A 15,938-nucleotide genomic window follows, 5' to 3' on the forward strand; every position below is an offset into this window, starting at 1 on the left:
TGTGTGTGTGTGTGTGTGTGTGTGTGTGTGTGTGTGTGTGTGTGTGTTCACTCAGAGTTCACCAAATGTGGAACTCACTTATCTGGGTAGCCTGGCTGACTAGTGAGCCCAGTACCTGTTCCCATCTCTCCAGCACAAAGGTTACAAGCATGTGCCACCAGGCCTGGCTTGTGTTCATATGGGTTCTGAAAGATCAAACTCAGCTCCTCATACTTCCAAAGCACACACTCTGGACTGTGCTATCAACCCAGCGGTCCACAGCTCTTCAATGAGTCTGTGTGGAGCAGACACTGAGCACTGAACCAGACAGAAAAAGATGGCAATACCCTTACTTCATGCAAGCTAGAGTGTAGAGAGCACTCTGACACAGTAGCATGAGATGATCACCATGGTAAACAGATCGATTCTATGCTAGACACATAGGCCATGTCTCCTGGGGTTAGAAGTCAAAGACTTCTCAAGAGAAAAACCACTAAGCATGCCAAGGTACAAATGTTTCTATGGGTACAACAGTTTCAGAGGCAAGAAGGGATCACAGTCTGTAGTCTCCTCATCCCCTCTGACGTGTCAGTGTTATTTCAATTGAGAAGGAGTGAAAGACAGAAAGAGGGAAGTCTGAGAAAGGAACTCGAGGTGTGATTGGAGCAAAATAGTTTTCTAGCACAAATAGGTTTCTTCCAAACAAGGCTGCTACTTAAATTAAAAAAAAAAAAAAAACATTTCTCACCAATTACCCAGCATTAGAATGCAACAAAGCACATGTCCCGGACGCATGAGTAAGCTGGAGTGGGGATGAACAGGGAGGAGCCTGAATATCAGAACAAACTACTAGCCTTCGAAGCCTCTCACTTCCTTCAGCCATTATTATTAGAGTTGGCATCTGTCGCTCTCTGTGAGTCCCTATTTAATCTCATCCACAATTCTGTCTTGTGGAACGCTCTTTGGTCTGCAATAATGGCGTTCTCCTGTCTTTCCCTTCCTATATCTTCTATGCGTCCTTCTTGTTCGTTAAGGATTTTAGTGCCTGCTATCCATGAAACACCAGGCTGGATCCTGTGATAATGAAGGAACACAAAGATGAACGTAACCCAGTCTCTACCACCGGACTCCTAAAAAGACAAGAAATGGTCTGCACGCCCACACATCTATACACAAGTCCCTGTGCTCTGAAAAAGAAAATGCTAAATTATGCAAAGTATTAATTGTTTACTTCCAAATTCTGAGATGATAGAGGAGGGCTGGAGAGATTTCTACCCACTCAACCCTAAATAACAAAAGGACTTGGGAAGCCAAAGACTTCTCACAGAGAAAAACCACTAAGCATGCCAAGGTACAAATGTTTCTATGGGTACAACAGTTTCAGAGGAAAGAAGGGATCACATCAAGAAAGAGTAGTACACAGACATGTCACAACATGGAAGAATGAAAGTGAGAACTGAGCCCATGGAGAGAACTCACTAGGCCAGTCCCAGGAGGGTGACTGTGTTTATGGATTGAGTCTCAAAGTGGGGCACTGCCATCATCAGAGGTGACACAATGGTCACACAGCCTGTGTATGTGAAGTCAGTGTTCTACACCCACCTTGAGTCCACTGTATTACTGTATTCTGTCTGCTGAACTCTGTCTACTTCTTGCTCTCTGAATCAACCCATAGACTCAGGGGACAATAACATCAAGAACAGACAAAAAAAGAAGAAAAGGTGGGTTTGAGATAGTTACCTATCTATAGCTAACAGCCACTGCTAGAATTCCAGGCTACACAGCACAGCAAACAGCCAACAGAAATATGCAATAAAATATAGACCATTTGAAACCAGATGAATTTCCTGGAGAAACTATGAAGACTGTCTTGACCCACAAGATTGTTGTATAATGAAAACTTTCTTCTGACTGTGCTCTACTTATGCGATTTTGGTAAGGTCTTGTTAAATAGCTGAAGATAAGGTTGAACTCTTGGTCCTCTACCTCACAAGTGTTGGGATTATAGGCATACACAACTATGCCCAGGTATGTGTTGCTGGGACCAAACCCAGGGCTATACGTGGGCCAGGCTAACACTCTACAAGCTGAGCCACGGTCCCATTCTAACAAAAGCATTTTTGTCAATATTATCTTGTAAACGATTCTTCATTACAGAATCTATTTCACGTAGGTTTTAAAATGGAGTTTCGTTCACTGGTTTTGTTCCCAAGATGAATTTGATTTTAAGTTATTAGCGGGGTGATGCTGAGGGTCAGACAGCTGCTGTGGGAAATGAAAAGCAGGTTCATATTAAAATGATATTAAAAAAAAAACTTCGGGAAATGCTTGTGTCTTTTAGTCCTTAAAAAAGATTTCGGCCATCATTTTTCTACATCTGTGAATATTTTTGTAAAGAGGAAGGAGATTGGTTTGTTCTAAACCCAATCCAAGCCTCATTCCTATCATTCTTGGTAAGGACTACTTCGTGATGAATATGTATCAAGTCATAGTTCTGTATTATACACTTCCTTCTTCTAGAAGGTCACGAGCCCTAAGCAGACACTGAGTCTACCAGCAACTGACCTTGGACAAACCAGCCTTCAGAAGTATAAAGAATACATATGAGTGATTTATTGATACTTAGTTTGGGTATTTTGTCATAGAAGCCAAGTTAGACTAAGACAATCCTGTCTGTAATTATGCCCTAACTTTACAAGTGGAGAAACATATGGACCGAAAGGATAAGACATGTATGAAGTAAATTATAAGTGCACAGTTGTTCCGGGCAGTCTGATCTCAAAGTCCACGTTCCTCATCATCACCATGGATCTCCAACTCCACAGTGGTTTCCCAATGATAACCCACTATAATGTTCACTCATGCTTTCATTTGTCTATCTGGTATAGAAGTATTCCTGTCCATCTACATATCTCAGAATTCTACCTGCCATAGAAGGTGCTCAAGAAAATCATGCCCAATTAATCAATGAAAAGTTCTTTTTAAGTGTAGTCTTTACACATGGGGAGAGAGAGAGAGAGAGAGAGAGAGAGAGAGAGAGAGAGAGAGAGAGAGAGAGAGAGAAAGAAAGAAAGAAAGAAAGAAAGAGGCATCAGACCTGGAAAGTCCAATCATCACCTGCACATTAATCCAGACTCTTCAAATTTCACCTGCTAGAACCCAATATACACTAACTCAAGAAAGACAGAGACAGACTAAGAGAAATTTGGTAACAGATCTAGTTACACTGGCTTTGGCACCAATGTTGCACATTTTCCACAACAGGATCAGTTCTTTTCAGTGCTAGCTTCAACTTTGGCAAGCTTTTATTTTGTGACAAAGATGGCCACCAACAGGTGAGGTTGGCATGGCTTTGTGATTCGTTTGTTTCTTGTTTGATGGGGCTTAGGGACCCAGCATGAATTTGTGATCCCAGGAGGGAGTCATTCTGGCAGAAGGCTCAGATATGACAGGCATCTGACTATGATCGGTCCTGAGTCTATCCCTTAACCAGTAATTGACCAAAGGGATGCATCTTGGTTGTGACTGCATCACACCCACTCCTGAAGCTGATATGACTCCCACTTAAAACTTCTGGTCCCAGGTTTGGAACAAGATCATTTCTCAATAGAAAATAAAGGTGTCAAGTCTACACAATGAATTATTGGTTATTGGCAATCAGTTGTCTTCACATAGAGTTAAAACTTCCTTCTATATGATGCACAATATGTATATCACTAGAGTTTCTTTTCTCTGAAATAATCTGACTCCCCATAGCCTTTGACCAGAATTGACTGGGTACTTCATACCCTGTGAGCTGGCATCTGTGATGACCCAGCCCTACAGTCTGTCATACTCTTGACCTCCACTGATACTTTAAATGAAATAATGTTACTCTCAACAAACTTCCTTCTTCTTCTCCCCAAAAGCTCTGGGTTTTTTGTTTGTTTGTTTGTTTGTTTTGTTTTGTTTTGTTTTGTTTGTCTTTTTCCTCAGTTACTTAGAAGATTCAGCAATTCTCTTTAATACTCCAAAGTTCCTAAAATGCCCTGCAGGGAGCATAGTGAACCTAGAAGGGCAGCAAACACCCCATCCACTGTCGGTCAAGGCTACCTAAGAGATAAAGTCAGCAGCCCTCAAGTCCCCAAAGCAATTCAGCTCTATTTACCAGGAATTTGCATGGATATATATTATGTTGTAGCCTTGTGGAGACTGAGGGTTTTGCCAACATCCCTTCTGGAAGTCTGCTTTTAAACTCATAGCAGCAGCAAGGAATAGAGGGTACATTCAGGGATTCTGAATCCCTACCCCACAAAAAAAAGTTTCTTTCTTCCTCACATGAATTATATGACCATCCACATCCATCAGAGACAGATAATCCAAGCAATGTGCCCACTGTCATGCCTTAGTGAAGGAGGTTCTAACTGCTGCCTATAGGCCTGTGTGCTCAGTCGCTGTCTCAGCCCACATGCCTCCCAGGGCCTCTGCTTTCCTGTGTTTCCCAGGACATATTACAAATATCTGTAGGAAAACCACTCAAGCTCACTTCTTTTTTTTTTACCATAGTAAACTTCTAGATCCTCTGCTTGACTGGGAAACATGTCTTTCACCTTCAGGACTGGCTTGTTAGTGCCCAAAATACTCAGTGTGGCCAGACCACAGTACTCTGTAAACAATGAAAGGCAGCAATCTACCATCTGCCTTTTCTGTGCAAAGAACAAAGACTGGCTCCAAAGGCCCCGTGCCAAGCAGAATCTAAAAGAGAGTGATGCATCATTCTATTGTTACGGCTGTAAAAATACACACATTCTCAATTCTCTACAAAACAGCCCCATCTATAGAAAGCATGCATTTTATGTCCTCCTCAGATTTAATCCTGACTGAAGGCAGGGCAAATAGGAACACTCTCTCTACAGACTGTATTTGCACCCCAATGGCATTTGCAGATCAGCTCCAAAACAACTCAAATGTGTTATACAAGTGAAGTGTCTCAGGAAAGGAAAAAAAAGTAGGAAAATTTCCACTGTCATACTGCAGTTCCCAAGAGACACGTTCACACTTTTGCTGTATCAGTGTTTCTCACACTTGGCACTGATGGCTTTGGAACAGATCATTCATGTTGTGAGGGGATATCCGCATATTATAGAATGCCTGGCAACACCCACTAGCATCTACCTACCCACAGAGACAGAGGAACAACATCCAGCTCATAACAATCAGCAATGTCAAATGTCTCTTGGTGATAAGAAACTGTCCCCAGTTGAAAACCAGTTCTCCATAATGTTAGCACGCTGATAGATGTAGCAATGAATTAGTTTAACCGCTTTGGCTCCCAGCGATTGTGCCCTGCACAGTGCACAACTAGCTTAATGGTTGGACACTTCTAAACCTCCCCTCAGCTAGCAAACACTCCCCAGTGGTGTTCCTGAGTTAACATCCTTTAAAATCAATATTTCATCTCTACTACCCTAAGCCCAATCAGGAAAATGGCCCTAGGAGCCACTTTCTTACATGCTGGAGGGTCGTTAAGTATCAACTTTCTCCTTCCCCATCAAGGAGATTCTCCTGTTCTTTCCCTCACTCTCGGTCCCTTGCCAGCACAATCTAAAAGTCCTGCCCTGTCTTCCTGTCTAGTCATTGGCTGAATGGCAATTCTTTATTATCAATAGAAGCCTCAGTTCTGGAAGCATGACTTTTGGGAGCCGAAATAAGACAAAGTATTAGAACCGATTCCCAAAAGACAGACCCTTCTTAGGATCTCCTTTTTGGCCTGTAACTGGCTCCTAAGTGACATTTGTATAGGTATACTCCCTCAGTTGGACATCAGTTCTCTCATGACTGCCTCCAATAGACATGAACCCACCTTGAAATTGTTCAAGAAGCAATAAAAAAACTCTGCCTTATACCAATTCCATCTTGCTACAGATAGACTATTCTTAGTCTAAAATACACAAACTGCAAAGCCTCCTGTTTCTAAGAACTTACTACAAGAAAGTAATTAATAATATTTGCAAAGGTTTAATTACAGAGTCTTACAACAACAGAGCGTGTAAAATGGAAATTTGAGAAATAGTCTGCATGTTTGATAATAGAATATGTGTTAAATGGACTGTGATTCCTCCCTCAAACAGAGGACGGATATTATTGGCACCGCAGATGAACATGAAATATTAACTGAATCATAGTTACTGGATGATATGTTCAGCAATCATCCCATGTTAAAATAAATGTGTACATGTGTATAGGGAAAGCTTGAACTAAGAAAAATTTTTTAAAAAGTAATTAAAAAGCTATATTTCTACCTTCTGACCTATATTTTCAATTTATTATAATAAATCCATTTTACTTCTTGTATAACGCATAAACTGCTGGAGTGTAAGGTAATTGCAAGCTATTTCACTTCCAAAGAATTGCAGAAGAAATGTTCTAAGGAGACAGATGAAAACAAACTCCTTAAAATTGTGGGTTGAAGTGTGAAATGACATCACCCTAAAATTTCCTGGTGACATATCCGGATTTCTACCCCCAGAGGATTCTTTAAAGAAAGAATAAGGCAAAATAATCAGAGTTTTTAAGTAACTTTCTTAAGTTACCCCATTCTAACTTGAACGGAAAAGAAAATTAGCCTTGAGTTGGCATCATTTGATTCTGTTTTTTATTGGTCTGGAACCATAAATCCAGTGGGATAGCCATAGCATGAAGTCACTCAGAGCTCAGAACCAATGCATTTGTCAGATGGCAAAGGGTGTGGCAGACCACAGCAGGAAGAGAATCCGTGGTTAGGTTCCATTGCCATCAAGGGGATGGCAGAATTTCTTAAAATAAAAGCTTGCCCCATCTCATCAGACTCTCAGGAAGTGATATGAGAGCTGTAGGGGCAGAAAAACTACAAACTCTAGGGAGGTTGTAGCTGACCAAATGTTACCAAAGTCTTTCTCAAGACTGAGTTGGATGGGGGGAGCTGTCTGGGCTACACTGTACCAGTAAAGGCTGTCTGATCTACTCCCACCTCAGAGAGCAGATTATCTGCTAATGATGAAATCACTATGGGACAATGATAGCGAATTGTAAAGGCATTCTAGAAAATATCCAGGTCTTGCTGAATTCATAACTAGAGGTATAGCTATCCAGTCAGTCCAGAAGGTCAGATCACTGCCAAATAATAGATGGTTCCTGTGTGCCGTGTCAAGACCCAGTGGAGTATGCAACTGTAGGTCAAGACACACATGCAAGAACTCACTGCCCATTTGACTCCCCCTTAGGACTTCCAGATAAAACTCAGGAAATTCACTTGTGAATCTCAGATTACACAATAGTGATCACTTAGCTTAAGTTAAGTTGCAAGTATTTTCCTGAGTGTCCAGTATTATTCTTCACCTACCTAATCTATTTGTCTAGATCTCATCTGCAAAGATATACTGAGAATACAGGAACCCTGCAGAAGGTCAATGCATTTTATATTTAGTAAGAAGACATTCTTTAACCAAATAAAATCTATGTGTGATGGCTGTCTGATTCCATCTGTGAAGGAAGCCTGCCCATGGAGGCATATGTGTGGTCTGTGAGTTGACACTTGTTGTCTTCCTCAGTTTCTCTCCACCTTACTTTTGGAGACAGATTTCTCACTGAACCTAGACCTCTCCATTTCAGACAGGCTGGATGGCCAGCTGATCTCTGGAACACACCTGTCTCCAATGCTCTCTCCCCCAGCACCGAGGTTACGGGCATGAAATGTTACACCTGGCTTTTACACAGATTCTAGGGATTCAACTCTGGATCTTGTGATTATGCTGCAGATGATTTACCCACTGAGCCATTTTTCCAGCCCGAAAAGAGTTTTCAAGCTGCCAGAATTAGCTGGATCAGTAAAGCAGAAGAGAAACTGGATAGAAACAGAGATGTCATCATCATGTGACTTTGGACAGGTACTCAAATTCTTCAGCTAGGGGTAAACAGGATGTGACTGCCTTTTTGTGTATGAACACGTTGGGCAGACATTGCAGTGGTAGGCTCAAAATTTCACAATAATCCTTCTGAGAGCCAAATGTGTTGATGTGTGTTAAAGTGGCTGTTTTCACTAATTTCTCCTTAACCCACAGCCCGAGGCAAGGATTGAGTGTTAGTAATTTATTTGGAGGGTACAGGGTTCAGAAGAGCCAGTGGTTCCTGATGCTTATCCCAAAGAGCAGCAGTGGGAATGGGCTAGCACACACACACACACACACACACACACACACACACATACACACACACACACACACACACACAAACTTGCCCAGTCTCAGCTGCAGTTCTTAACTCCCAACTGAGAACTGTTCTCAGCAATGTTACTGTACAGGCTCTACATATACATTTATATAAAATTGGTGTGAATGATTAAATGATTTTTAAAAGAAACATCTTAGCACTTGCCTCCAGGTCTAGACCTCATGTGTTCTCATCTAGCTTCAGAGTGGACAAAGATCTGCTTCAGCCCAGAGCAAGTTCATAGCACCCAAGACACACTACACTTGCATATGACTGGTCTTCTAGATGAGCATCAGGCACTCTCAAGGACTGAGAAATCTCTAGATCCCCATAGATTCTTGGTTCTTTTAAGTGGTAGAATCTCAGGTGAAGGGAGTGGGAGGAAGGATGGCTTTCCCACTGCATCTATGAGAAAAGAGCTCACCCAATCACCAGTTATCCCATTGACTCTTGCTGATGGGCTAGGCAAGTATGTGCTAGAACTGGCTCTACAGGAGAAATTTTCAATTCCTCTCCACTCTGCCACTCAGATATAAGGGGTTCAAAGCATTGCATCTCAACCTGTGGGTCTGAAAGCCTTTGGAGATTAAGGGAATCTTCCACATGGTTCACCTAACATCATGCTGCATATCAGATATTCATATTAGGATTCAAATTTAGCAACATTTGAAAATTAAGCAAAAGTAGAAAAATTACAGTTATAAAGTAGCAAAGAAAATCATCTTATGATTGGGGTTTACCACAACATGAGGAACTGCATTAAAGAGTTGAAGTACTAGGAAGGTTGAAAACTCTGCTTTAAAAAAAAAATAAGAACAGGCGTGGTGGCGCACGCCTTTAATCTCAGCACTTGGGAGGCAAAGGCAGGCGGATTTCTGAGTTCGAGAGTTCGAGGCTAGCCTGGTCTACAGAGGGAGTTCCAGGATAGCCAGGGCTACACAGAGAAACCCTGTCTCGAAAAACCAAACCAAAAAATAAAAACAAAACAAAAAACCTGTCTGTACCTCTGCTGTCTGCCCCTCTCACCACCCCACAGCCTGCAGGTCTCCCAGGAGATCTACAACCAGGGTCATAGGAAACAGGCTCCAGACAAAGACATCCAGGCCAGTTAACACCAGAGATAAACAAATGCCAAGAGGCAGGTGTAAGACCACAAGCAACAGAAGCCAATATATTTCAGCACCATCAGAACCCAGTTCTCCCACCATAGCAAGCCCTGGATACCCCAAAATACCTGAAAGGCATGATGCTGACCTAAAATCCCATCTTATGAAGATAATAGAGACCTTTAGGGGAATATAAATAACTCACTTAAGGAAATACAGGAAAACACAGACAAATAGGTAGAAGCCTTTAAAGAGGAAAGAAATAAACCCCCTTAAAGAAATACAGGGAAGCACAATCAAGCAGGTGAAGGAATTGAACAAAGCATTCCAATAACTAAAAATGGAAGTATAAACAATAAAGAAATCACAAATGGAGACAACCCTGGAATTGGAAAACCTAAGAAAGAGATCAGGAGCTACAGATGCAAGCATCATCAACAGAATACAAGAGATAGAAGAGAGAATCTCAGGCACAGAAGATACCATAGGAGATATTGACCCAATAGTCAAAGAAAATACAAAGCATAAAAAGCTCCTAACCCAAAACATCCAGGAAATCTAGGACACAATGAAAAGACCAAGCCTAAGAATAATAGAAATAGAAAAGAGTAAAGATTTGCAGCTTACAGGACCAGAAAACATCTTTGACAAAATCATAGAAGAAAGCTTCCTCAACTTAAAGAAACAGAGGGCCATAAATGTACAAGAAGCCTATAGAACACCAAATTGATTGGACCGGAAAAGAAAACCCTCCCATCACATAATAATTGAAACACAGAATGCACAGAATGAAGAAAGAATATTAAAAGCTGTAAGGGGATAAAGCAAAGTACCATATAAAGGCAGACCTATCAGAATTACACCAGATTTCTCAACAGAGACTCTAAAAGCCAAAGCTAATATCAAATTAAATGGAGAGATACTTGAAACAATCTCACTAAAATCGGGGACAAGACATGGCTGCCCATTTTCCTTATATGTATTCAATATAGTACTCAAAATTCTAGCTAGAGCAATAAGACAACAAAAAAAGATCAAGGGGATACAATTTGGGAAAAAGGAAGTCAAGGTATCACTATTTGTGGATGATATGAAAGAATATCTAAGCGACCCTAAAATGTCTACCAGAGAACTTCTACAGCTGACAAACAACTTCAACAAAGTGACTGGATATAAAATTAACTCACACAAATCAGTAGTCTTCCTTTATACAAATGATAAATGGACTGAGAAAGAAAATAGGGAAACAATACCCCTCACAATAGTCACAAATAACATAAAACATCTTGTTGTAACTCTAACCAAATGTCAAAGTTCTATATGACAAGAACTTCAAGTCTCTGAAGAAAGAAATTAAAGAAGACCTCAAAACATGCAAAGATCTCCCAAGTTCATGGATTGGTAAGATTAACATAGTGAAAATGGTCATGTTATCAAAAGCAATCTACAGATTCAATGCAAATCAAAATTCCAGCACAATTCTTCATAGACATGAAAAGAACAATTCTCAATTTCATATGGAAAAACAAAAAACCCAGGATAGCTAAAACAATTTTCAACATTAAAAGAACTTCTAGGGGAATAACCATACAGTTCAAGCTGTACTATAGAACTATAGTGATAACAACTGCATGGTATTGTTACAGACAGACAGGTCGATCAATGGAATAGAATTGAAAACCCAGAAATAAACTCACACACCTATGGACACTTGATCTTTAACAAAGATGCCAAAAACATACAATGGAAAAAGGAAAGCATCTTCAATAAATGGTGCTGGCAGTCTGCATGTAGAAAAATGAAAATAGATCCATATTTGTCACCTTGCACAAAGCTCAAGTCCAAGTGGATCAAGGACCTCAGCATGAAACCAGATATACTGAATCGAGTAGAAGAGAAAGTGGGAAAGAGCCTGAAACTCATTGGCACAGGGGGAAATTTCCTCCACAGAACTCCAATGGCTCGGGCTCTAAGATCAACAATTGATAAATATGACCTCCTGAAACTGAAAAGCTTCTGTAAGGCAAAAGACACTGTCAATAGGAAAAAATGGCAACCTATAGATTGGGGAAAAAAATCTTCACTAACCTCACATTCGATAGAGGGCTAATATCCAAAATTCATAAAGAACTCAAGAAGTTAACCTCCAAAAAAACCAAATAACCCAATTTATAAATGGGGTACAGAACTAAACAGAGAATTCATACCAGAAGAGTCTTAAGTGGCTGAGAACCATTTAGAGAAATGTTCAAGGTCCTTAGTAATCAGGAAAATGCAAATCAAAACGACCCTGAGATTCCACTTCATACCAATCAGAATGGGTAAGATCAAAAATGCAGGTGACAGCGCATGCTGGTGAGGATGTCGAGAAAGAGGAACACTCCTCCATTGTTGATGGGCCTGCAAACTGGTACAACATCCCTGGAAATCAATCTGGCGGTTCTTCAGAAAATTGGAAATAGATCAACATGAAGCCCAGCCATACAACTCTAGGGCATATACCCCAAAATGCTCCACTATACCACAGGGACACATGTTCCATTGTGTTCATAGTAGCCTTATTTGTAATAGTCAGAAGATGGAAACAACCCAGATGTCCCTCAAATGAAGAATGGATACAGAAAATGTGGTTCATTTACACAATGGAATACTATTCAGCTTTTAAAAACAAGGACAACATGAATTTTGCAAACAAATGGACAGATCTAGAAAATATCATCCTGAGTGAGGTAATCCAGACCCAAAAGGACATGCATAATATGTACTTACTAATAAGTAGATATTAGCCAAAAAGTACAAAATACATATTATACAACCCCCAGACTGTAAGAAGTTTAACAAGCAGAAAGGCCCAAGTGATGCTGGATGCTTCAATCCCACTTAGAAGAGGAAAGAAAATAATCATGGAGGCAGAGGGAGGGAGGGACATCGATGGAAGAGGATAGGGGGAGAAGAAAAGGGGAACAGGATCAGGTATGGAGGAGACAGGAGAGAAGCTCAGAGGGTCAGTAGAATGAATGGAAATATGCAGCCTATGGGGGTGGGAGGTGAGAGGACACTCTAGAAAGTACCAGAGACCTAGCAGGTGAGAGACTCTCCTCAACAAGAGTGACCTTTGCCCAACAGTGGGGAGAAGGAACTTGAAGGGTCCACCTCAGGAAATAGACAGGGCCTCAAATGGCCTCAAGTTGCCTCAAGTGGAGGGACGGGTTACCAAATCACAGTCAAAATTTCTGAGCCTGAATTGTTCCTGTCTAAAAGAACTTCAGGGACAAAAATGGAGAAGAGACTGAATGAAACTTAGCCCAACTTGATATCCATCTCAAGGGGAGGCTCCAAGGCCTAACTCTATTACTGATGGTATGATATGTTTACAGACAGGAGCTTAGCATGGCTGTCCTCTGAGAGGCCCAACCAGCAGCTGACTGAGACAGATCCAAATACTTACACCCACTGGACTGAAGTTGGAGACCCCAATGGTTGAATTAGAGAAAGAACTGAAGAAGCTAAGGAGGAGGTGACCCCATAGAAAGACCAGCAGTCTCAAATAACCTGGACTCCTGGGATCTCCCAGACACTGAGCCACCAACCAGGCAGCATACACGAACAGGTCCAAGGCCCCCATCACGTAAATAGCAGAGAACTGCCTGGTGTGGCCTCAGTGGGAAAAGACAAGCCTAACCCTAGAGACTTGAGGCCTCAGGGAATGAGGAGGTCTGGTGGGGTAAGGGAGCATCCTCTCAGAGACAGAGGAGAGGAGGAATGGGATGAGGAATAGTGGGAGGGGGAACTAGGAGGGGGAAACAGCAGGATTGTAAATAAAGTAAAATAAAAACCATAAGTCTTCCCCCAACAAAAAAAAAAATGTAAATCCCCCAGCTACAAGGACTATAGCTTCTGTTCGTCTCTCACGTGGAGGTTGGTAATAAAGTACAGTGAGCACTCTTAGAGAGCACTCAGTCAGCAACGGGTAGGGTATGTCAAGTCTAAGGCTCTAACATGTCAGGGAGAACACTGTTCCTCTGGGAATGTTTCTCCCTAACCTAAATGAATTTTCTAAAATTACTATTCTGCTTTGGTTTCAAGGCTTACTCTGAGAACGGAATGTAATGTGGCCCGTTTACTTTTTAAAGTGCTGACCTCTAGTGGTCGGTAAAGACAACGACACGACTGCTGAATTTTTTTTCTAAAACGTTGTAAAATGTAGGCATGTGATGAGACAGACTTCTGAGCTCAGCTTAATCTGCCCACTCTATACCATGGGAGGAGTGCTAACTGGCTGTCTCTCTCATGGGATTGGAGTCAAGATCAGAATTCTGGCTTTCATATGGTTCTTCCCTCCCACTGCCTGGCACACATCTAAAAACTACATTTCCTGATACACTGCAATTAAGAAATCATTGAAAGTGACAGGCTCGCAGTTTCAGAGTGCCTTACCACAAAACATGATCAGATAGAAAGGCTTCAACATCTACTAGATGATGAACAAGAGAGGGAACAGGTTTGATCTGAATCTTCTCTAATACTTTACACCTTATCGGTCACATGCCAAGGACTAAATAGATGTAAGGTGGGAGGATTCACAGGAAGGCAGATAAACTTTAATCCAAAAGTAGAATTAGAACCAAAAGCTGTTTGCGTTCTTGTTCTACTAACAAATGGAAGATCTTAGTCTTGAGGGTAGAGGCTCGGTCTTATCTCAAATACCTCAACTGTTAAAGACCCCACACTTGTCCGAGGGACCCCTCCTATCAATGATAACCTTTATCCAAATCAATGTACCTGATCTAAGTGCACATTATTTTTCAGACTCTTGGTCATAAGCAATAAGGTTTTTGTTTTCAAACAAGGACCTAATGAAGATTTCTTTCCATTTCTTTCCTCATCATTCAGAATTTTCATTGAATATTTGAAACAATACCAGGAAAATCCCTGAATAATAAGAGCCCAGTGTGAAGACAAATGATGTACCAACTGTAGTAGAAGTAGAAAGGACAGAAAGGACAGAAAAGATAGAGAAGGAAGCCTGGATTATGTCGTAACCCCTTCCCAGTGTTAAAGAAGGCTGGAATTAGGAGAGTGCTCAGATGGTATGGTCATATTAGTCTCTTAAAGAATGTGTGAGTGACCTAGGCATATACCCAGAAGATGCTCGAACATATAACAAGGACATATGTTCAACTATGTTGATAGCAGCCTTATTTATAATAGCCAGGAGCTGGAAAGAACCCAGATGCCCTTCAACTGAGGAATGGATTCAAAAAATGTGGTATATTTACACAATGGAGTATTACTCAGCTATTAAAAACAATGAATTCGAGAAGTTCCTAGGTAAATGGATGGAACTAGAAATCATCATCCTGAGTGAGGTAAGCCAATCACAGAAGAACACACATGGTATTCACTCACTGATTATTGGATATAAGCCCAGAACCTTGAAATGCCCAAGAGGCAACTCACAGGCCACATGAAGCCCATAAAGAAGGAAGACCAAGTGGGGGTGATTCAGTTCTTCTTAGAAGGAGCAACAAAATACTCAAGGGAGCAAATATGGAGACAAAGTGAGGGACAGAAACTGAAGGAGGGGCCATTTGAAGACCTTTCCACCTGAGTATCCATCCCATGTGCAGTCACCAAAGGTAGATGCTGATGTGGAAGTCAGGAAGTGCATGCTGATAAGAGCCTGATATGGATGTCTCCTCAGAGGCCTTCAAGAGTCTGACATATTCAGAGGCAGATGCTCACAACTAGCCATTGAACTGATCATGGGGTTCTCAATGGAGGAGTTAGAGTGAGGACTGAAGGAGCTGAAAGAGTTTGTGGCACCATGAGGAGAGCAACAATACCAACCAACCACAGCTCCCAGGGTCTAAACCACCAGCCTGGGAGCACTTAGAGAGGGATCCAGGGCTTCAGCTGAATATGTAAGAGTGGAGGGCCCTGCTGGGCATAGGTGGAAGATGAGATCCTTGACCTCATGAAGGCTGGACGCCCCAGGGGGTGGGAATTTTGAGGGTGGGGAAGTGGGAGTGGGGGGGTAGGTAGGGGTTACATCCACAGAGAAGGAGGAGGAGGGGTAAGGGATAGGGGGTTCCCGGGTGGGTGGGGGATGGGGTAAGGGGACAACATATGAAATGTAAATAAAATATCCAATAAAAAAAAAATATCTATCTAGGTTCCCTGAGGGACAAGCTTGACTGCATAGGGGTTGATGTCAAAAGTATCCCCTCTCCAGGAAAAAGACATTGGGATGGGTATGGCCCTCATGCCTCACTGGACAATGAAAGGGGGACCGGAGCCATTACAAAGTCCCCTTCAAATACTGGAGGTCAGGCTTCTATCCCCACCTTCGCAAGATTAGAATTGCCACAGCCCTTCTTTACTTAGAGAAGGGAGGAAATGTCAGGGGCAGCCCTGATTACACACTGAAGGCCTAAAATCAGCCATAGGCCTAAAATCAGCAATAGGCCTGTCATACATGTATACTAACACCAAGTCTTGGGTCTCAGTGGAAAAACATTGAAACAGATAGCTATAAGCTGATGTAAACAGGCAGCTTTTGTGGAAATTTACAAGCCTGAGTAGTCATAGACCTTGTAAATAGGTAGCCTTGGCAGATAATACCAA

The sequence above is a fragment of the Grammomys surdaster genome, unplaced genomic scaffold (assembly GCF_004785775.1).
Source record: "Grammomys surdaster isolate TR1022 unplaced genomic scaffold, NIH_TR_1.0 125679, whole genome shotgun sequence".
Lineage (NCBI taxonomy): Eukaryota > Metazoa > Chordata > Mammalia > Rodentia > Muridae > Grammomys > Grammomys surdaster.